Below are 24968 nucleotides of genomic sequence, written 5' to 3' on the forward strand. Positions count from 1 at the left end.
AACTATTGCAGACCCAGTTTCTTGAGATTTATGTATATTCTGGCAAACACTTAGTCATAGTAGTGCTTGTGGGGGCTGTTTTAATACATATTTTAAAACAAAGTTTAAATATCCCTTTGGGTAAAATGAAAGACATAGATTAAAGCAAAATCATTGAACTCATTGCCCTTAACTTATCCTTTTATGTAAAAAAGAGGAATATAAAGGTCTATATTGAATGTAAATGTGAAAAAAATCACATTTTAAAACCTTTGGCTACTAAACTTTAAGTCCCTAATGTCTAACTTTTCTAATCACAATTTCATCGTCAGTTATCTGTGGGTAAGATAAAAAGGCATTTAGTTTTTCTCTTGTATCATCTTTTCCATCCTGCTATTTCAAGAGTTACAGAATTAGACAGATTACAGCATTTATTGTTAGAAGTCTGATATATTCCTCTCAAATTATATGTATATAAATATTAATTAGCATTTATTCTGTTCAGTGCCCACAGCAATACTGGCCCTTATCAAAATCACAACAAATTGTGACTATGGAATATAGCAGTTTACTTTTATAATGTAAAGAAATCCTGAGACAGACACTTTTCCTTATTCTTATTTTTGATATATTTTAAGCAATGGCATTTTTCTTTATACTTTAAACAGTTAAAAAAGCAAATAAATTTAAATTTTATAAAATATCAATTGTTATTTTCCATTTCATATTCTTTCATATTCTTCTACTGGTGGGGTACTGCTGGGGCAAAACAGATCCCTGTAGAACTTATTCTACAAAAATAATAGTGTGCACAATGCAGAACAGCACATTCTTACTTCAGTGATGTTAGCATATTCACCATGAAAACATCCTTACATTTGAGGAAGTTCTATAGAGTTTAAGCAAATAATGCATCTGCTAAATGTCCTGAATTGCATTAGGAATGGAGGTCAATGAAATTATTCAAAAAGACGTTAGTATTTTTTTTGTCAATCATTGAATATGTTATTTTTAAAATATGTTTTCCTCATTAATTGAATACTTCTGAGATGAAAATATTTGACGTTTTTCCTGATTTATTGTGGCTTAAGGCATTTAGAAATCTTTGGTAAGCACATTCCATGAGAATTTATTTCAACCCGTTTTTAATGTTATTCTGCATAAAGCTGTAATCTGTTCTGAGTTGCTTGTTTAATTACAATTTGTAGAGAGAAAGTAAAATTTGATGCTAGACTTCAGAATTATGATGCATTCTAATTAGCTGGAAAATTAATACCATTCTTCATAGTGGAAAAATAGAAAGGCAGCAACATTTAGTGAGAAATATAGCTGATTTGTTTCAAGTTTGATTAATACAGTTAGATGGGGGTTTTATACAGATCTCATCTAATTACTCTACAGTAACATTGGGTTTATTGTAATAAAATTATAATAGCATGGATTTTTGTAAACTTGATAAAACACAATTTGTTTGGTTTCTTGTGTCGTGATTTACATGAAATGAATGTTCTCTCATTCTCTACTATGCATTGTTTGATATTGAGAAGTTCTGCAAGTAAAAATGAAGACACACATATACCTTTTTCTTATTCAGCAGGACAAATAGAAAGCTTTAAAAATGTTTTGAACAATAATTCAGTTCTGCCAAAAAGGGAAAATATCAATGGTTTGGCAGGGTTCCATGTAGGGACTTTTTCTGTTTACCAGATTTATGAATGGTCTGGAAAAGGAGGTAAATGGTCAGGTCTTGGTACAAACTTATTTGAAAAAATATGTTCAAGGCCATGCTGGAAAGAACAGCAAAACACTTAATAAAATTTGGAGAGGGAAGAGGGATGAAGGGATAACAATGAAAAGCATCACAACCACCAAAACCAACAAAGAAATTCCAAACTAATAGATGAAATTAAAATTAGATAAATGCAAGTAATTAACATGGGTAAATAAAACCCTTGTTTCACTATTGCCATTCTGAGTAAAATTTTAGTTTATGGTACAACCCTGAAAACATCAAGCTTAGGGCTTGGTGCAAGTCAGAATAGAGATCAGTTCTTCCACAGTCCAAATAGGGTTGTAGAAGAGACAGATATATATCTGGCAAATCTTTTGGCCCTGCTGTTCTTTTTATATAAAATATGAAAAGTGATGATAAATGCCTACTCATGAACTCAAATATTGGAATGCTATCTGTAACTGGAAGATTTGAGTTCAATTTCTTTCTCTGTTTGTCTGAAAATCAAACTTGGATTTTCTTCCTCCCAGGAGAATGTATAAACCACAAAATTGCTATATAGGGATACTCTTAATCTGTTTTATTGATACTATTTACTTTAAATAAATACACAGACACTCAGTTAACCATCTGATGTCATAGAAGGTAAATGACTGAACCTGTAGTCTAGTGAATCATCCTTTTGATATTTTTGACAGTGACTTTAAAGACCATATACAAAATAAAATTCTGTAGAGGAGAGAGAGAGATTTGTCACACTCCAGTGCATGTTCTAAATCTTATGATACCCACTCATGTAAAGAGGTTTAAATATCTCTTAGGATGGTGGTCAAGATTTAAATTTGGGGTTTCTCTTCCCTGTACAGCCAGATACAGGGAAGTATTAAAAAATCATTACAAAAGTCAGTAATCATATAGAAATCAGGAAAAAAATATATCCACAGGTCACTGTTTAAATTAAAGGATAGATCAGGTCACCTCTTTTTTCTCATTTGCTACTTGTTTCTAATTCAATTTGAACTTCACTTACTGAAATGAAGTACTATATTACTGTGAAAATTACAACCTTCTAAATGTTTTGTATCAATCATTCTGTAGTCAGCTATTCAGAGTAATGTGTGTGCTTTGATGTTTCTGCTTTTGATACAACAATTTAGAAGTGGTAATGTTGTTTCCTTAATTCTTTATGTTAAAAAAATCTTGTGTTGCTTTTCTCTAATGTAATATTCCTATTGTCAATTGAAGAAAATGTAATTTTGAGTTTGATATCAAAAATAAGATACTGCTGAATGAATAACCACAGCTGGGAATGCTGCAATGACCTCTCACCAGTGACATTTCCATTTGAGAAAGTCTTCTTAAGTCCCCAGATCTTGGTTCTTAATCTCCTTCATATATACACCTTTCTGTGCAATCTTGCTAGCCGTTCCTTAATGTAATTTTCTTCCCTCAGAGTGGTATGTCTCTGGCTTTTAGGGATTATATTGCAGTCTGAATCCTACCCAGTTTATCCAAAATAATTCCTCAAGGCTAAGTTTCATCATTGTTTCTGACTTAAATGTAAATAAATCAGATATTCTTTTGGTCTCATTACTTAATGGTAATGGTCTCATTTGAACTTGAATTGTCATATTAAGTCCCTAAACTTGCATATTAACCAGTAAAAGCAGTCTCTTCTGCTAAGTGGGTCCTCATTTACTTCAGTGGAGCTCTGCTATAGACTAAAGCATTAGTTAATGAGGAATCACTTGCTAGACTGCTCTCAACTGACACATAATTAAAATTTGATTAGACAAAATTTGATTCCAAAAGAAACCCTGCAAGATAATGATAATCTTGAGTTTTCACTGAATGGTAAGTACTGAAAATTTGAAGTATCAGCTCTAAAAACAATCTAGGAACCTGAAGTGAAACTTATACTTTTAAATTTTTACCCCATTCCTCAAAAGTTATCAGAAGAAATGTCTAAATATTTAAGATGTCTCATTTCCCTTAAGTAACTCCCCCAAATAGATAAAGTTTAGCTTTTGTTTATGATCAAAGTCTCCTATTATTAGCAGTATTGAAAGTTTAACAGTGTTTTGGAATCAAGGCATTTTTTACTGAAGGAGAATGCATCATTACATTTTTAAGAGGATGTCAAATGATAGAGGACAAATTAGTTGGCAAGTCTTAAAAAATGAAGAAAGGTGTCAGCTAAGGAAACCTATAGTGCTTACTTTACTGCTGAAGATTAAATGATTTAGGAAATGGATGAACTGGGTTTAAATCCTGTCTAGGGAAGACTTAAAGTCTTATTTCCTCACTTTCAAATAAATACTTTAGGCAGAAGTTGATATGCTAGATTGAAAAGTTTATGAATATAGTAGACTTGCTCTTGAAGCTATTTTAAATGGCAAAAAAAAGAAACTACACATTTGATGAAACGGTAGAAGTGCAAATATGAATGTCTGTCTAATCTGGGATGAGAGCACCTGAATGAGGCTGATGTATAAACACTTATTCTACAGGCTTTATACTGTGAGTTGCATACAGTAAAAAACCCACCAAATCAAGTGGATTGCTCAGGTACACTACAAGATGTGATGTCTGGGAATTTTAGCCCCATCTGACTGGAAAGGCAATTGCAATTCCTTGTTTTATATCAAGAGTGAATGCTTTAACTACAAAACTGTTCAACATAGTGGATCGGGAGAGGAGGTTGATACTTCTGCTTTGATTCAGAAGAAACAATTACCACATGATGTGCTTAAAATAAAAAGGGAGAAGAGTATAGTTGTTTAACTAAAAAAAAATTGGGAATAAAATTTGAAAGGAGATATGAATATTTTCGGATGCTGACACAATGGTTGCCACTTAGAGTTAAAAATTTTTAGAATAAGAATACTTTTTACAATAGTCATAATCAAAAAGCATATCTAATAGTTTCCTTCTCATGGGCAATGATTGTACTGCCATTCTTATTATTGAGCATTAGTCTTTAGATTACAGTTAGGTAAATAGTAAAATAATTTCTTTTATACCTGTGAAATATTTCACTTTCTTTTGCCAGCATTTCTTTACCTCAAGTGTATATAATTTATGTATTTTAATTCTGTTATTAAAAATACAGTAATTTGTTTCACTGATGAACTGTAGAAAGAATGTGAAGTAATCTACCACACAGGAAGAATGCTGTCATTTAGACCTTTAGTTCTGAATCAATGACCTTAATTCTACAAGGTCTTATTCAATATCAACCCATTTACTAAAACAGAATTTCGTGGAAAACAAATGAGAATATCACTGGCCTTTTTCTATTTCTGCAAATTTCAACAAGGATACTTCATTAGTGTTTGGAATCTTACTAATTTTAAAGATCAAACTTATTTTCTCTTAAAAGTAAAATCAGAGTAGGAATATCTCTTCCTGATATCTCATGTCTCCATTTATAGTTTTGGTCAAAGAAATTAAGATATTAAAGAAGAATGTATTTTTTCTTCAAATTTCTCATATTTTCAGATAGAAAAGGAAGTTATGCTTCTGCTACTGAATAGCATTAAGTTGTCCCATTGAAAAACGTTAATTTGAAGCAAATTGCATTGAAGGTTATACTCCCTAACTGGTAACACATACAAAGATGTATTGAGCCATGTTCTTTTTACCATAATACAACTATTTTGGGTTAATAATACACAATTTCAGATCTTAAAGTCAATTTACAATTTTCTTGACTTATTTAAAGGCCAAGTTCTACTACAGTCATGACCTGACACTAAAGTTTGCTTCTAAAAATATTGTATCCTTGATTAAAAAACGTTCCCTGGCAGCAAGACAAGCTAAGATGATTCTGCTTTTTTAATCTTCATTATTTTTTAAAAATCTAATTTAAAAAATAGTATGTATCATTTGAGTACAAACACTTCTAGACCAAAAAGAAGCTTTAAAAGGTGCCTTCTAGGTCTACAGAGGTAGCTGTTGTCAAAGAAGGTTTCTGAGAGTATTCATCATTTGGCAACATTGCAAATTAGAACTTTAATTAACACAAGAGCATGCAACCACAATTTAGCTGTCTAAATCCTCAAAACTCATTTCTAGCCCTAGAGTTTCCTAAGTTCTCTACAGTAAAGTGAACACCTCAATTTCTGCTTTTGAGTATATGCAGAAATTGTCATAGGTTTTATGGTTAAACCGAGTGTTTAGTTCGCTTTCTGCCTCACATACCTTCAATAGAGATGTTGCCTGTTTTCTTTCCTAACTTCTAAACAGATGTCAGAGGAAGGTGTTCCTGCCCCAAAACCATATCTCAATGTGGGAGCTCTGCTTTAAATCTTTCTTTTTGCTTGATTGAAAATAGTGAATAGCAATAGGATGTGTCCTGCTCTTCAGAATGAGATATTCCCTGCTGGATTTTTCCTAGCTTCTTTTACTGGTTCTGCTGTGAGAAAGAATAATTCTCTTTTCACACTCTGTCTACACCAGTAAATAGCACAGAAGCACAGAAACAAGTGCTAGCAATCATCTATACTCGTTGCACCTGCGTTAGTGACAGGTCCGCAAAATAAAAGAAACGGTCCTGAAGACACAATGGTCACACTGTTTGGTAGTGCTGTGTCCTTCCACCTTATGTCTTGTTTCATGAGGTAAATTCATATTCTGATTTTGTTTCCAGGTGGCAATGAATTAATTTTATGGAATGGATCAACTTCTGCAGGAGTCACTTAAAGATTCTTCCTTACACTGGTGAGGGCAAGCTAGTGAAGTTATCCTACATCTTAGATGAGTTCTCTGAGTAATACTGGGCTCTGGTGAGACCACCTTCCTCTGATAAAAGGGGTGGTCTGCCTTTGGTGGAAATACCTACCTTCTTCTGCCCGAAATCCTTAGTGGACATAAATTTACCCCTTTAGATCAGCAGCCACTATTTTGTGTTGCTAAAAAAAAGCATCTTTTTCCCCACTGGCTGCTGGGAATCTGACTGATTTTTGTGCTTAGAAAGGCCACTGTCATGCTCAAATGAAGTCATCACCCCCATTGGAGCTGTAAACTTATAGAAATGCCAAGGAAACATGCACTGAGTTATCAACAAAGTAGGAAAATTGACAGCAGTGTTTACATTTTAAAGTTTATAACTTTCAATTTTTAAAATATTTTTTGGTTCATTCATGAATTAATAGTATTCTACATAGATTTCTTAGATCTGAGAATACAAACCTCCAAGAGCCTACCGATTTTCCTCTTTAGTATCATAATCTTAATTTTATAATATTTATCACACTATTTAAATATTACCTTCTTTACTAAAACTGTGGTTGCATTTAAGGACTTTTACCAACTTCTTGAGTGTTTAAAAACCTAAGTCCATAAAAAGGAACCTAAAGTAAGAGCTTGCGAAGAGCCACTGAGATGCCCTGCAAACCCAATGTTTTAAAGCGTTTGTGGTTTTCTATCTTGTCTTTTTTTTTTAACACAATGTTTATCTTAGCTCAATAGTATTTGGCATTAACCTAAAATGTTTTTAGCTTCTAAAACTAAATTCCTAATTACGTCTGAAGGAAATTAGAGTTTTAAACTGCTGACAATATCTCCGTCATCCATTCCTACTTACAGTAGCAACCACCAGTTTCTTCCAACATTTTGTTTTTTAATTCCTTTTAAACTCCATAGTAATCTTCTTTAAAGGCTTTTTTTTTCTTCTTGTGATTTGTCATAAAAGCCTCCTAAATTTTCCTAGTAAATACTGCTGGGGTATTTTTTCTTAGTTTTCTTTCATTTAGTAATTTTTTCTGGGCTGGAGACAGCAAAATAATTTTATAATTTACATTGAATGTAGACCTATATGAGTAGAATAAAATTCCTTCTTTTCTGTTCTTCTGTTTTCCCTTTCTTCATGCTTTGGTTATAGTTTGATAATTTTAGACAAAATGGAATATTGTGTTATATCTGTAGAAAATTGCAATAATACACTGACATTTCTTTTTAAGATGAGCATTTTGGTTTTCAGGGGGCTAAAATGTGGCTATAAGAAATAATTTTAAACCCACAGATTAGTTTGTACTTTTTCCACATATGCTCAAGTTCTCTGCATATCTCAGTGCAAGAAAAGAGAAGCAAATCGGTTTATATTTAGACAGCTAGCAATCCTATGCAATACTTGATCTGGGCAGAAATAACTAGTGTTTAAAATTGGCAAACATAAGGATATTGTGAATTACAAGGATATTGTGAACTAGGAGAATAAGGATATTGTTCACCTGCATGCCTACAATAAGCATTGGAGAGGCTCAGACATAACAAAGATACTGTAGAAATATTACTTTTATTAAAATTTTTGTAAATATTCTGTCAGTTTATTACTGATTTCCATAGTCCAATGTTTCCTCTCCTTCTCAATTAAGTGGTTTATATACTGATTAAGTGTTTATAGGGATGTTTATGACAAGTACCCATAAAAAATATTTCAGGGAATTGTCTGGCAATGGTCATTAAATTTTAATATAATCTGAAGATATTTTAATCTGTCCCTTGGGAACATCAAGCAGCAGGTTTAAAAAGACATCATTACTTGTTTTGTAGAAAGGAATATATCTCCTGAAGATAGTAAGGAATATTATGTGCACATAAGGATATCTTCTAAGAAGATATTGAGGTCATTCATCTCTCTCCTTATCAGCTACTCAGTAATCCAGGCATATAGAACATGCATGAGTCAGAGAAATGGAATCAATGCACATTACAGGTGCTTGCCTATATTTCAGTAAACCACAGAGCATGTGAGTGGTGGCATCATGAATAAGGGAGTAAGACTATGCTAGAGAATTTGGCACTTGACAGGATAAGAAAGTAGAAACAATAAGGTACAGGAAAAACTAGTAAATTGTTGGAAATTACTAGGAAAATATTGTTGATGTGAATAGGACCATAAGTAAAAATGACAGAAAAGAGACCTCTGAAAAACTTTCAAAGTGATCCTTATTGAGAACAAAGGAATTGACTATTTGAACTCTTAGTAATCTGGACGACAGAGAGATAATCCCATACCATAGTCCTTATCTGTGATGACTTTAATCTCATCGTTGCTAAAGTAAAAACAGAGAATATATTTCATTTCATAAAACTAAGGAAATTGGTGTTTTATTTCAGTAAAGATATAAAAGTTCTATTTCACTTCTTCCCATCCTTTTTATGAAATACTTAATTTACTGTTTTTCTGATAAATTACTTTCTCCTTTCATACAGTGACAAAGGTGGAAAAGACAAGAAAGGATATAATTTTTTTTTTGCATGAAATAAAGAAAAATATTTGGAGGCCAAAAAATTTAAAGTAATTTTAATGAATATTTATTATAGGATATTTGTTTCTTATTTTTAATAATGGTAACAAAATTTAGAACCTGACCTTTATCTGGAAATAGAAAACAAGTACACTAGGGTTAAAACTTTTCAATTGATTCAGTAAGCTTTCTAAATGTCAGTGTTAATCTCAATTTTTGTGCATTTTGAACTAGAGAATGTTACCAACTCTCTTTGTTTCTGGACATAGTCTCAAAAATATTAGCTGATTGTCAGAGATGTAAGATGTGTTTCCTAATGTGTTATCCATAAATGTTACATCCTTGGCTGCTGCTTTATTGGATTAATCTATTTTCTAGAGTAGAATAGACATGCTTCCTCCCCAACAAGTCCAGTACACTAAGAAACATAGAAGTTATATACTTTTTTTGTTATATATTTGTGTAATATACTTTGTTCTTACTAACACAATGTCTCACCAGACCATCAAGGCAAGTTCTGTGACAGAGATCTGTAACTGTGAATAAGTGTCTAATATGGTTCTTTTACCGATTTCACTCATAATCTGGTGCTTTCTAAATGACGGAAAATTTCCAAAAAGTACAGGAGTGACAGGATGCTACATTCAACATATACTCATTTTTTAAACAACATGGCATCATAAAAATGTTCCACTATCCTTTATAAATTCTGAGTGTAATTTTAGCAATCCAGTACAGAATAGGAATTTTTATTATCTTCAGAATACAGATGAAAAACAGATGTAAGAGTTCAATCATGAAGTGGCAACACGTACCGACAGAAAAATCAAACTCAAGTGAATAGATGTTTTCACTTGCCATAGGTGAGGTCATTTTCATTTAACTTTTTAAAACCTAGTCTAACAAAATACAGTAGCCTTGGATAATGAATAAGGTGGTATACAACAGAACAAAATTACAACCCCAGCATTGATGATTTTAAGGAATATTTTCTGAGAAAAATTAAAAATCCAGCCTTAACCCGTTGATTATGTTTTACAGGAAAGCAATAGTTCTAGTCCTAACAATAATTATTGTTATTCTTCACACAGAATACTAGTGCCACAATGGCTTTAAGACTGAAGTGTCTTGACCACTATTAATTTATGGGAATAATAACAATAAAAATGTTACATTTGCATCAGTTTTGCAGCTGAGTGACTTTTAGGAAAACAGGATAAATATTTACAGTTTTCTCTACCCAGTAGTTTTTAAGTTTTCTAAATGACAATTTCAAGGGCTGTTGCAAGGTGTTTTCTACATCAAATACTTACACACTGTTATAATTTTTTTCTGATCATCCTGTTTTACCCCCAGCTCTAACTAAGGACCATGGAGCTGCTTACTCACTCACTTCCCCCACTCTCACAGTGGGATGGGAAGGGGAATCGGAAAAGGGTAAAATCCATTAGTTGAGATAAGAACAGCTTAATAATTGAAATAAAGTAAAATAAAATAATAATGATAATAAAAAGGAAGATAAAAGAGAGGAATAAAACTCAAGAAAGACAAATGAAGCACAATACAATTGCTCATCACCTGCTGACCGATGCAGTGATCCCACTCAACTCCCCTCAGCTGATATACTGAGCATGACATTCCATGGTATGCACTAGGCCTTTAGCCAGCTCAGGTCAGGTGTCTCAACCAGTTTCCCTTCCAGCTTTTTGTGCACCTCCTTAATAACAGAGCATGGGAAACTGAAAAATCCTTGACTTAGAGTAAGCACTGCTTACAAATAAAAAATCAGTGTGTTTTCAACTTTATTCTCATACTAAATCCAAAACATAGCTCCTAGGAAGTAAATTAACTCTCTCCCACATGAAACTAGGACAGTACCCACCCCTTATTTTATATTATTTACACCTTAAGTCCCACACTTTCCAGTATAACTCAGTTAACCACCATCAGTCTTCCTGTCTTTTGATATCGTTCCCTTACACTATGGACCATCTCTATAAAAGCCCTTTGACTCATTTAGTCAATGGCTTTGGGCCCACCTGTTGACACAGTCTTTCAGGGTAGGCAAGATGGTGTGTGGTATTAGACTGTTACATAATAAAGTCAGTTCTGGTTCCATCACCACTGTACTTTTCCAGTATCATCAAAGTTCATTCTTCATTGATCTGGGTAATTTTTAATGTAATACCCTTGATGAGGCATTTAGCCACCACAGAAATTATAATATACAGTGTTATATAGCAGTTATCATCATATTATTAATTGGCTAATCCCACCCAAAATCAAATTCCCCTAAGGTACATATCAGACTTCCCCATTTTCCCACATTGCCCACCAAGTACACTCAGGTCCTTGAGCAAAAGCAATCCTATGAGTGGGTTTGACATATGCAGAGCTCAAGACTTGGCAGTCCATTGTTGTGACTTTGTCCATTATGGACAAAGCTTTGAAAATCATTTACTGCACTAAGCTAGTGCTTGTTGTTGATGTTGTTGTTTGTTGTTCTAATTTCTAATATCTGTTGTAGGATAAGGTGTAGGAATGAGACCTCTTGATGTCCCTTCCATCTGGAATTATCCTGTGATTTTAAGGTTTTAGCCACAAACTCACATTTTCTCTATTACATGCTACAACGTTTACATTTCTGAGATATAAATGCAGAATATAAATTTCTCCTCTGAGTGAATTTGATAATTCTCATCACTAAGAGTTTTCCAGTAACTGAGTGAAATAAGTCATGGTTAGGCAGATATTGCCTGTCTGTCTATATCTTGGCATAAAATATTTTAAAAAATTATATTCCTTAATTTTTTTTTCCAAATAACTTGTTAAAATACTATAAATCAGTTGTAAAATCAATTGCCAACAAACCCTAGGATAAATCTATTTAGAAAAAGGCACAAATGCATTGCAAGGGTCCATGGTTTTGTTTGCTTATATATTTCTAGTGCAAGCATGTGCCTGATTTCAGATGTTCATGTTAGGAAACCACACCTGATACATATTTGTATATAACAAGTATAAAATATTTTTGTGCAGTCAAGATGTGAAATATTCTTTTCCAGTATCTAGCATAGGAGAACTTCTGTTTTCGTTTTTAAATTGCAGAATCATATCATATCCCTGGTAAAGGAAGACAGACAAAGGCAAATATTAAGAATTTAAATTTTAAATTTAAGAATTTAAATATTAAAAATTAAAAAATGTGAAATATTGTTAAGCATTCCTGAATATTTAGTGTCCGGAAGAATAATACCCTTTCTGACAAAAGGAAATACTCACAAAATTTAGTCTGAAAACAAATAAGTTTTTTATATAATAAACTTAAATGTGAGACTATAGAGTTAGGAATATATTGCAATTCAGTTTTGAAAGATGTGGTTTTAAATTCTCTGGGTAAAGGAAGCTTCATCGAGAAAGCTGTTGTGCACAGAAATGAAAAAGAGCTAATGAAGTATGCTAAGAAAATGTTGTTATAATTTAGAATTAAAAATGCAAACCTGTGGATCACTCATGATTCTTGGATAAGTAAAAATTTTATAAATAAATACTTAATTTTCTTAAATGTATTACAGGCATTAACATTTATTCTTTTAATGCACAGCTTTATGTGAGTTTAAATGCTAACTCATCATTTTGCACCATTTTACAAAGCAGACAGAGTGAAAAAACCTTACCCAATAGATGGCTATTTTTCAAAGGCAATTAAGAGAAATTATCATGTTTTCACAACACTAAAAACTATTCAGGCAGTAAACAGCAGGCTATCACTTGTATTACATATACATGAAAATCTCTAAAATATTTGAAATGTTTTGAAAACTGAAGTATGTTATCCAGTGCTGACAAGAAAGAGAATGTAAATTAGTTTAAAGCTGGGGTGGTATTGAAGATTAAAAAATATTCTCTTTTCTTAGTATCTTCCAGAATACAATGAGGCAGAAGAAGACAACACAAAAAAAACCCCAGAGACAACAATTGAGGATTACTATCTCAAACAGAAGTGTAAACACTAAAATTCTAAAATGATAGGAAAATATCAGTCAGATAAGTTGGTATATGAAGCACCTGGACTTCGAAAATTTTCTGAGAGCCATAAAAGTCTGAAGAAGTTTAAAAAAAAAAAAAAAGAAAAAAAAAGTTTAGATCTCATAAATTTCTCTGAAATTTTCCAACTCAATTGACATTTCCTGGAGATTATTTTGTTAAATTACATTACCTTTTTGTATACAATACCAACCTTTTTGATTTATCCAGTCACTAAATACTTGAAGCTAAAATCTCTCCTCGCTAAGCAAATGAACATAAATTTCTTTATTAAATATAAATTTCTTAATATTAAATATTGAAATGGTAATTTGGGACATAAAAATGCTTTGGCAAGCTTTTATACAGGTTCTATTAAGGACCTAATTACATCATGATTCGTACATGAAAGTATTTAAGGTTTAGTTACAAAATTTTATGGTATGCTTTTTATCTTACTGTCTTTATAATTCCATCATGTTTTCAGATGTGTACAGAACCAGAACTTCTTCTCTCAAAGAAATTTTGAACAAGCAAGTATTGTTTAGTTTTTTCTTTACATGCAAGTAATTCTGGATCCTAAAAAAAACTCATGCTTTTTTAAAAATATAAAAAAGCTGTTAGAGTTCAGTTAATAAAAAATTTGTATTCCTAAACTTCTGAAGAAATCGTTACTGTACATCTTTCTGTCATAAGATTCTTAGAATAGACTGAAAGCTGCTTTGTTTTTTTCCTTTCCATTATGTAAAGGAATTCCAAAGAATAATGTTGAATTGAAAAAGTGTAGAATATCCATTACTTTAGAACTTCTGAACTATGCATAAAATATTCATATGGCAGAAGACCTAAAAAATGGCCATGTTTCAAAGACACTCCTTCTAGGTGTGTGCTGTCCTCCCAAACAGAAAGCCTCACTTACATGACCTAACAAACGCTCATGATTCAAGAGTCACAAGTTGTTTACCACTGGTGTAGATGATGGGTAACATAATAAGAGAAATGTAATGTCTCAGATCACCCTAGGTTTCAACTTAAAATTATTAAAAAATAATAATAAATTGAGCCTTGCTCTGATGAATAAGATTAATGTTTGTGTTCAGGAAGATTAGATAAAGTAATATTTCCTTTATGAGAAGGTCAGTATCTAGTTTACATATCTCCTTCCACCTCAGTCTGCAAAAAAATGTGTATTTTGTTATGGTAATTACAAAATTCTTTCTTACAAAACAATTTGCATGGTGAAGAAGATAGAAAAAATAGAAGACAATAACAAGAATCTTCATCTTTTAAGTCTAATTTCTGCCCCTATTTTTATGATCAAAGCACTTTGTTTTACCATGTATTTGCTGCTATTTGTAGTCAATAGTTAATGTTTCTTCCCTCGTAAAATCAACCATCTTAGGTCTACAAATCATAGGAATGCAAAATACATTTGTCTCTAATGGGAATCATTAAGCTCCCTTCTGCTGTTACCATTGACAAATAACATATCAAAGAAAGTAATTGTTATTATATTGATCTGTCCTTAGTGGATTTGCATTAAATAGTAATACAGGTAGGAGTTCTAACCAAGTCTGGCACATAATCATAGCATGCTTTTGCTTACAAATATTTGTTTCATAAACTTATATTTTGGACAGAAGAAAATAAAACCAAGAAAAGCTATCATCACTATTATTAACAAGATTCAATACCATTACCATAGAATGAATTAAGAAAACCCAAACCCGATCAGACAAATTATCATGAATGGGATTTAGCATTAAGTCTGTATAAAAGACATAAAAATTATTATTCATAATTCTACCTTATAGCCAAAACTTATTGCTATTTTGGTTGTCTTACAAACATCTTAAACTGGTTTTCAAATTCAAGGGTTTATTCTCTTTAAACAAGAGTAAACTAAACTTAACTGAGTATAAAAATTCATTTAACAGAAAAGTAAGAAGACAATTCTAAAGTCTTACCTGGAATGAGTACATGAAAAAAAAAAACAAACCTCTGTATTTTCCTAGAAAGCAAATCTCTGTTTTAAATACAAATCCTGATGCACCCATAGTTGAGTGAAGGCATGTGTTATTGTTTCCATTTCCATATTAACTCATACTTCTCTTTCTTATTATCTTGGCTTCATTTTGTCCTTAAACCTGTAGTCAAGAAGTGCCTTTATTCTATAGACAGGTGTAGTAATGATCAAAAAGTAATATGCATATATTTAATCATATGTACAAGCTTCACTACTTTTTAATGGGAAATCTAATAGAGTAGGCTAAATTTTATAATAGCCCTTGACTGGAATATAACAATTTTCTTCTTCATTTAACCGTCTTACCTAGAATTATTTTTAAAACTTGTTCAGCTGGTCACCTTCTCTTACAAGATTATTTGGAAATGTTTTGTGTGGTTTGAAAGTAAAACATTTAATCACAATTTCATGTTCTAATTATATGAAAGTAAATATTTCTTAGGTTATTTTTCGTTTGTTTGGGTATTTCTGGAGGGAGTTTTGTTGTTATTTTCTTCCTACATTCAAATCAATACCCACTACTCAAATCTTACAGCTACATTTGATTGCTCAGGGCCTTAAAATAGGTCACCTAAAAGGTCTGTTGACCTATATATCCTGGTGTCAATAACACACAAGAATAAGGCAAGCAGGTACTTATACTTACCATGAATATTCTTCCAAGAAGACACAATGATGTTCTTCTGACAGATAATACCACTCTCTACCTAAAGTAATTCTCTTGGTCGTGCCATTTCCATATTCCTTGGCACCTACAACATCATCATTGTAGAAATCGTGTAATTTCAGATCAAGCTTAATTGCTGTTGCATTATACTTGTTGCATTTCTTTCTTAAGATAGTAGTAGTATGGAGTTGTTTCAAAAGATTAGGGTGTGTCTAAGTGCCTAATAGACCTGATCATTATCTAATAAAGGAAACTAAAATGTGTCCGATGATACTTAAACTCATATGGTTTGAGAGCTTAGTTTTTCCAGGCACAGGTCTGCAAGCTGATGCAGACCCAAGTCATGCCTAACAGTTTTAGAATCTGGTCAGAACACAGAACTGTCTGTGTGTCCCTATATAGAAGTTTTTTCTGTTTATACAGAAAATGTGTCTATGTGTCCTTCAGACACGTCCAATATTTTGTCCTTCCTTAAATATCTCATACATTCATTGCAAATATAAAATTTAGATAGTGTAAGTATGTTTGCGCATCTAATTTCAATAGCATTGTTAAAGGATGGCTCTCTTTTCACAACAACTAAGAGTTTTTTAAAAAAAAACAGCAAACAACAAAAAAATACAGCTTTCCTTAGGGTTAGTGTTTACAGATAGTCTTCTAAAGGTAAACAGATCATAAGAACTAGAGTATGAAGATATTTTTTACTTCCCATTTGCTCTCAATATTCTGGAGAGGTGAAATGGGAGTAACAGAAATATCTCTTGGATGTTGAGATGCAGAAGAAAGTTTAAAAAGAGTGTTATGAGTGTTAAAATCTTGTCAAATATGTATTTGGCTTTAAGAGTTATGCCTTTGGATTGCATCGGTTTTTACACTGATAGAAATCCTTCCTAGCAGTATTAAATTTGGACTAGGTTTAGCAATTTTCACAAGTATTTTCTAGGGGTCGGATGATATAGCACAGTTGAGGATTTCAGATCAAGGATATGATATGGTTCCTCTCTGTCACTCAGGTACTAAACATGAATTATAGAGTTGATTACACCTGTCATTTTGCCTGAAGCAATGATACTATGGTTTTACAGAGCTATCAAAAACCTGCTATGTCAGAGATTAGCATGATTTCAAATTATTATCAAGCACGGGAGGATAATACCTTGAGTCAAGTCATATTTGAAGAAACACGGGAAATATAAAGAAGCTTCCATACTGTCAAAAGGTCTACTTAAATGATAGCTGTTACAAAAAATGGTGGGCTTATTTTTGTTCTTTTTTTATACATATATAACTTTATTTTTCACTAGCATAGAAAAAGGTATTAGAGTATGTTTTAAGAAAAGTTTTAAATCAACCAAGCCTATAGAAAAGATTGTGTTTGTTGCCACTAAGTAGTTTCCAAGACCAAACTCTTCAATTTGCAAGAAAAAGGCTAGGTAGGCTTTTCTGCTTTGTTTGTTTTCTCTTATCAGTTTCTATCACTGTCATATATTCAGCTTAAAAACCAAAATCAGAGTGTTGGGAACAAAACTTTTTAATTAACCTAAACTAAAATAAGAATATTGTATAAGACAATCCATAAATGAGACAGTGGTAAAACTGGACATCTATTCACTGAAGAGGTATGATACCTTTCCACATATAATGACACACGGACGTAGTCATTATCTGTGCCTCTTTGTTACATGTTCTTGTGCGATCTGCTAAGGAACAGGTAGATAAAATCAAAGTAACTACAACAGCAATATATTTTGTCAGCTTTCTATTGATAAAATATACCAGTATCTAAGGTCCAAATACATCTGCAGGCTAACTTTTCTATTCCACTGCATAGCTGAAAGCAGCTAAACATATTCAAAGACTTTTCAGAAATTGGATATTTTGAATTTCTAAGTAGATTTCTTAGTAGATCAGAGTCACCACCATTATTTTACAAACTGGAAAGAGAACATGATTCTTTTCAGCTAAAAGTACCTACCTGAAAGTTAGGTGCTTAGACTAAATTAGACCCATAATTTTCTTCAAGCTACTTGGGAAGGACAGAGGATAGAAGAGAAGAAAGTCTCATTCGCTATGTAAAAGACCAATGTAAGGACATAGAGGTTGGCTATGAAAAATTGGACAGGTTTGTTTCATGCCCTAGGTCGAAATCAGAGGAATCACCATCAAGGGGGCCCTTATGGTAGTGGTCTGCTACAAACCACAGAGTGAGGAAGAAATGATGGGCAAAACCTTCCTCAAACAATTCAAAGAAACCTTAGGTCTGCACACTCTGGCTTCCATGAAGGACTTCAGTTATACTGCAATTTGGTCAGAAAACAACACAGCAGCACATAAGCAATCAAGGAGATCTCTGAAATATATCAAGGACAACTTCCTTACTTAGTTGTTGAATATGTCAACCAGGTGGTGCCCTTCCGAACTTACATATAAAGAAGAGTCGTTTCAGAACATGACCAATAATGGCAGTCTTGGTTGCACTGACCATCAGATTACAGGTTTTTAAGATCTTAAAGACCCCAAGGAAAACAAGTGGATTAAACAGTTGGATTTCAGAATGACAGATTTGAACTTGTTCAGGAAGTGGTCCCTGGGAGTCTGTCTTGAAGGGCAAATGAGCTAAGGAATACTGGGAGATTTTCAGAAACAGCTTTCTTAAAGGATCAATCCACTCACTCAGCCAGAAAAGAAACAAGCATAATGTAAAAAAAAGCCTGGTTACAGTTAGTAAAAGAATTTAAAACCCAAATCAAACAAGCAAACAACAAAAAAAAGAAGCAAACCCAAATCAACCAGAAAAAAAACAAAGCAAACCCAAAACCTAAAACCAAAACAACTGAATGCCCTACCAAAACAAAGCATAAAGAAATAAACATGTGAGAATGGAATGGACAGACTCTAAAAGAGGTATATAGAAATAATGCTGGAGCATTGAGAGGAGGCACTAGGAGGCCAAAATCTCAGCTGGAGCTCAAATTGGTAAGAGATATGTAAAAAAGTGTTCTGTCCCTATGTGAATAGAAAGTAGACAGACATGCAATGAATATGTAAGTAAATTTCTGAATGGGACTAGACAATTACTCACAAATAGAATAAAAAAGCTGAGATACTTAGTACCGTTGTCCTAGTTAGGACAACTGAGACCAGTTCATCAGGGTATGGGTGTAACCCAAAACTGTGTATTCTATAGCCTTCCATGCCATTTCCCAGAAACTGTTATCAATGAACCATTTACACCATCTGCCCATAGAGCCTGACTCCTCAGGCTACAAACTAGGTGTTAAGAGGCCTGTGAGATAGGAGGATGCTCCTGTCCTCACACCCTTTGTGGAACTCCCCGCCCTGAGGGAAGTGCTGAGCATTCCTGCCTGAACTGCAGGATATATAATCTTGGAGTCTTGGAACATTTTTGAACCACTCTGTGGGATCCAGAGAAGGACTGCGGCTCATCGCTCTCAAACAGACTTGGATCACCACCCTATACTGGACTCCAATCACCACTTTGACCAGACTGCAACAGCTCTCCCCCCAGCATCTCACTGCAATCACCACTTTTGACTAGACTGCAACAGCTCTCCCACCAGCAGGTTCTTCCCCTCTCCCTTTACTTTGGACTCAAGCGGGGCCCAAGGAACACCACGTTGTTCATGCCCCAGGGTACTGGGTTATACATTTGGGTTTTGTGGGTTAACACCAATTGTTTGTCTGTATGATTGTACTTACTGTATTATTTTAGTAAATTGTTATTCTAACTTATAATCTCTCCTTTGAGTTGAGTTCATTTCCCCTGCTGGTTAACTCTTAAACCAGCACAACCGTCTTTGCCTCTGCCTTCATAGGTAAGGTCAGCTCCAAAGTCTCTTTGCCAAGAGGCAATAATGAAGCAAAGAGCAAAGAATGATCAAGAGAACATCTGAACAAATTGGACATATATACACCTGTGGGGCCTGACAAGATACATGTCAGAGTGCTAAGAGAGTTGTCTGACATTCTTGCAAATTCATTCTCTGTCATCTCTGAAAGGGTCAGAGAGTCCAAGGAGAGTCCTGAATGATTGTGAAAGAGAAAATAATACATCCATCTATACAAAAGGCAAAAAGGAAGATCCAGAAAACTGCAGGCCAGTTAGCCTTACATCAGTCATTGGGAAAATTAAGGAATAGGTTCTCATGGAAGATATTTCTCAGCACTGAAAGACAAAGCAAACAGTTAGAAGTGATGAGGAAAAGCAACACAGGTTTACCAGAGGTAAATTGTACTTGACAAACCCCAATCTTCTGCGATGCTCAGTAGATGAAGGCAGGGGTGTGGATATTGTGTATCTTGATTGCATGAAAGCATTTGACATATTCTCCCCCAGTGTTCTTTTTGACAAGCTGGTCAAGACATGGATTGGACAAGAAGGCCACAGAATAGATGGAAGACAATCTAAATTGCCAGGCTCAAAGGGTAGTAGTTAATATGCCAAATGATCACCTGTTTATGAGTTGATACTGTGTCTGTCAGCATTCAGTCTCTTTATAAATGGTTGGGATGATGGGATTAAATGCACCCTCCAAGACGGACTCTTCCAATACCTAAAAACAATTAGAGAGGAAGTGGAGATTCCTTCTTGACAAGGATACGTGGGAGGGTAAGAGGAAATAGACACAAGCTAAGTCAGGTAAAATTCTGTCTGAACATATGAAGAAATTATTTATCATAAAAACAACTAAACATTGGATTAGGTCACTCAGAGAACTGGGAAAATCTTTCTTCCTGGAAATATTCCAGAATTGGTTTGACACCTAATCCAAGGCTTTGCTTTCAAACAAAGTTTGGACCAGGTGGTTTGCAGATGTCGCTTCCAGCCTAAACATTTTTATGATTCTGTGATATCTGAAAGAAAAATATCTTACAACTAAAGACAACAAGAAGGTGAAAGAATGTGACTGACACAAGTGTGGCCCTTAGTCATAAATTCATCTGAAATCTGGAATATACTTGGTCAGATTTGATACCAACTTTTCGTGTAATTACATCTGGGGTACAAAGGTAGGCAAAGTTGTTGGGATTTTTTTATGCACTTGTAAATCACTATGACAATGCTGCTACATATATCATCCTTGTTGTAGAAACAGGGAAGATAATCCCTCTGGCTTCAGCTTTCAAAATGTAGACATCTAATCTAAACTAGCCATCCAGGATCTCATCATAATTAGTGTGGAGAGACAGATGTCTCTGGAAAGAAAGATCACAGACAACCATTGCAAGACAGATACCTATCATTTAGGAATGGCTAAAATTAAGTGAAATGAATTGGTTTTTAAGTGATATGCCAAGGAAAAGCAGTAAGTTTGAAAAGGGATGTACCACGTACAGATTCATGTTCTGACTGTGAGGAAACAAATGAGTTGAGGTATTTAGGTGGTGTTTTTTATGAGGTGTCCGACACAATGTTACTAAGACCATTATGGGGCTGTATAGAATCTGCTAGTAATGGAAATAGAATCTCACAGAACAGAGACAGAAAGATAGCAAATTTAAGTCTTTGACATGAGAAATGTATTGGGACTAGGAAAAAGAACCCATAACTGGTTTGTGCTGAATACTGTGGCTAGGTTTAATTCATGCTATTCCAGATTTCTATGTCCTTTTTGTAGGTTTTTTAATACCTAGTATACCAGAATTTATCACTGGTTTATAGCATAATAATTTTGATGAGTTCTAAAGACATATTATTTTTTTTAGTGATCTCTGAATCCTTTAAACATAGAATAAACACTTTAACACAGAATAGTCCTTGCCTTGAGAACTTCTTGATTTATTCCTTGCCAGCAGCTCTGCACCTAAGGTCTTATTTAAAATATGTTGTCCACTGTTGCTGCCTTAACTCCTTCAGTGTTTTAATGTTATTTCAAGGGGAGCCAGAATTGTTTGCCTTGGGCTCTCCACATGATTGTGGTCGTCTGCTTTTCAGATCAGTTCCTAAGGCAACAGATATAACCACTGCAAATCTTTAGAAACAATACTTTATTGGCTCCAAACATATCTGCTTTATTTTCAGGGACAAGTATAAGGCAAAAACCAGAGATTCTGTGGATGTGAAAATCAGTTGGGCTTAAAAGACTGCTATTACTTCTCCATATTATTGGAAGGGGATGTAGAACATGGACAAAATGACAAAATGAGATCTCTAAGTGCTGGGCAATTTTGTACATAATTTGCATCTCTGTTACCTAAATGGTAATTCTAAGAATAATTATTAAATTATACCTAGTTCGTAGATTCTAAACTCTTGAAAACACAGTTCTGTGTTATTTGTGATCCATAAGCAAAGTGATGCTTAAAAGTACTTCCATTCTGTAGTTCTCACAAATTAAACTAAAGAAATGAGAACTATAAATGTAAGAGAGAAAAAAAGAATAGTACACTTATATTATTCAGTTTCTTAGCCTTTATTATCTCACTTTTTAGCCAAACTGAAGATTGCACTATGATCTATCTGTTTTTATATTCACAATATTCTTTTGCGATAATTGAGGCCCACAGTTCTATTTTCACCTTAGCTGAGCCAATTAGCTTGTGAGTAAACATTTTATTAATTAATTTCTTCTTATAAAAAATCTTAATAAGAAGTATAAAAAAGAGGCAGAATGTAGGACTAATAATAAAACCAAAACTTTTCAGTTATTGTGTTGTAGTGGGTTGACTTTGCTGGCCTCCAGGTGCCCACCAAGCCACTCTATCACTGTCCCTTCTCAACAGGACAAGGGGAAAAAATGCGATGAAAAGCTTGTGCATCAAGATAAGGACAAAGAACACATACCAGTTACTGTCATAGGAAAATATGACTCAACTTAGGGAAATTAATTTAATTTATTTTCAATTAATTCAAGTGGGATAATGGAGAAATAAAAACAAATATTAAAAACATCTTCCTCCCACCCCTCCCCTCATCCTATGCTCAACTCTACTTCTGAATTCTCTACCTACTCCTTTCTGAGTGGCACAGGTAGATGAGGAAGGGGTCAGTTCATAATATATTATCTCTGTGACTCCTTCCACCTCACACTCTTCCTCTGCTAAATTATGGGGTCTCACCCATGGGATGCAGTTGTTCATTGACTTATTCAGTGTTGGTCCCTCCCACAGGCTGAAGTTCCTAGTGAACTGCTCCAGCATGGGCTCCTCTCCATAGTACCACAGGTTCTGCCAGAAGCCTGCTCCAGTGCAGGCTCTTCCCAAGGTCAAAATTTCCTTTGGGCACATTCCTCTGCTCCAGCATGAGGTCCTCCCTGGGCTGCAGGAGGCTACCTGCTCCATTGTGAACCTCCATGAGCTGCAGAGGGACAATCAGTTTCCAGTGTCTTCTCACAGAAGCAACATCTGCAGCACCCTCCACTATCAAACTTTGCTACAAAATAACAAATACACACAGACACTGCATAAGGACTGTGAGGACTCTTTAGACTGTAAGAAAGTATAATCATGAATCTATAGACTAAAACTGACATTTCAGATATAAATCTGTCTACTACCTATTCAGCCAGTGTCATATCTACTCTTTTTTTTGCAGCAATACAACAATAAATCAAAGTGGTTTTATAAAGCAGCACCTCTCAGTTAAGAATTTCCATTATTAAATAGTCAATTTGCAAGAAACAAGATATATGGGTTCCACATCTCTTAGAGTTCTGTATCACCTCCTTTCTTTACTATCACATGATATTCACAGAAAATTATTCCCACTTACAGTGGTCAGTGCTTGGCAGAATAAAAGTCTTTTCTATAAAAATGATGAGTATTCCAGTGCTATTGTAGAATAGCTTTCTATTTTTTTTCCATATTTTCTTACATGTATTATGTTCAATGCACTGCTGAAAATTTCATGGTGTTTTTTATTATGAAGTCAGAGTACCATTCATTATAACAAACAGAACTGGAAAGCAGAAAGCATTCTTTTTGTTTGTGTATATTACAGAGTAAAGTCAGAAACACAGATGTGAACTCTTATTAACAACAGATCACAGTGTTTTTATGGACAAATCTAAACCTAATGATCAACCTAAATATGACTGCATTTGTTTTCTCTGTTGGCTGCATCTGGTACTTGTAAAGATTTTATTCTCAAGTGTTAATTTACATCAACAGAATAATTCACAATTTTTGTTGTGAGTTATGTGATAATATGTATCATTGTATTTGAAATTTGACACAGCCACACAGTTCTGGAGGAAACTAAATATCTTGCATCTGTGATTCCAATTTATGCAAATTGTTATGGTCTGCCAAAATTAGCTGTCTCTAGGCCACTTTATTGAACTACATGGGTTGCCTCTTTCATGAGCGTGTGTGTTTGCAGAAGTGAATGACAATGCATCTTTGCTTTTCCTTTCTGACTCACAATGCCAGAAAATAGAGAAATATTTTGTTCTCCCATATATAAACTGATACATACAATTGAACACCTGTAGTTTTCCTCTTCTAGCTGCTAACAGCTGAGTGTTAATATGATATAAAAACTATTAAAATAAGTTATATATTGGCCTGTTTATACTATCTTTTATATTAAAAATCTCTTTGCACATTTTCCAATAATTTCTTAGAGTTGGTAGTATAGCCATAAGAAAAATTACTTTTGGAGTAAATAATCTTGTCTGGTTTGGCAATATCAATGCATGCTTTTAAACTGTTTCTTTTATTAGTAATTTTTTTATCATCTTAGTATATTTAGTTTAGAAGGAACTCTATTTTGTTGTAGAGAAGAATATATCCTCTTTCTCTCTCTCTTCCATCATGTCTGCCTTTTCCAGATCTGAATTGGGTTTTTTTTCTCTGTAAGAACTTCTTAGAGGAGTATTTATAAAATTATTTTGAATAACAGCAAAATAATAATTTCTAGATTATGATTTTTTTCAGTCTTATCTGAGTGGAAAATGTGATCAAAAATGTGTTATTCTCTCTCCTATATATTTTACTTCCTGCTGTTGCACATATTGATGGAGATTTAAAATTGCCTCATTTATTTATCAAGCTTTCAATAAATGAGTTTGTTATGAAGTTCAGAATTCATCAAACTGAAAACAGTTCAAAGGCCTTTATCACAAAATTTAGGCCCAGAAATAACAAGTTTGGTTCTTTGATTTGCTACTAAATCCATCATAGAATGCATTGTGGAAGACTGAAAGTTTCATAAGTTTGCAGTTTTCACACATATGCACAAGGCAGCCTACAGCACAACTGCATTTATTAGTATTGATATCACAGTTGTGTAGAGAAGAAAATATACAGAAAAGAAAGAACTAT

Source organism: Pipra filicauda, unplaced genomic scaffold (assembly GCF_003945595.2).
Source record: "Pipra filicauda isolate LSUMZ 115617 unplaced genomic scaffold, ASM394559v2 scaffold303_size993520_pilon, whole genome shotgun sequence".
Taxonomy (NCBI): domain Eukaryota; kingdom Metazoa; phylum Chordata; class Aves; order Passeriformes; family Pipridae; genus Pipra; species Pipra filicauda.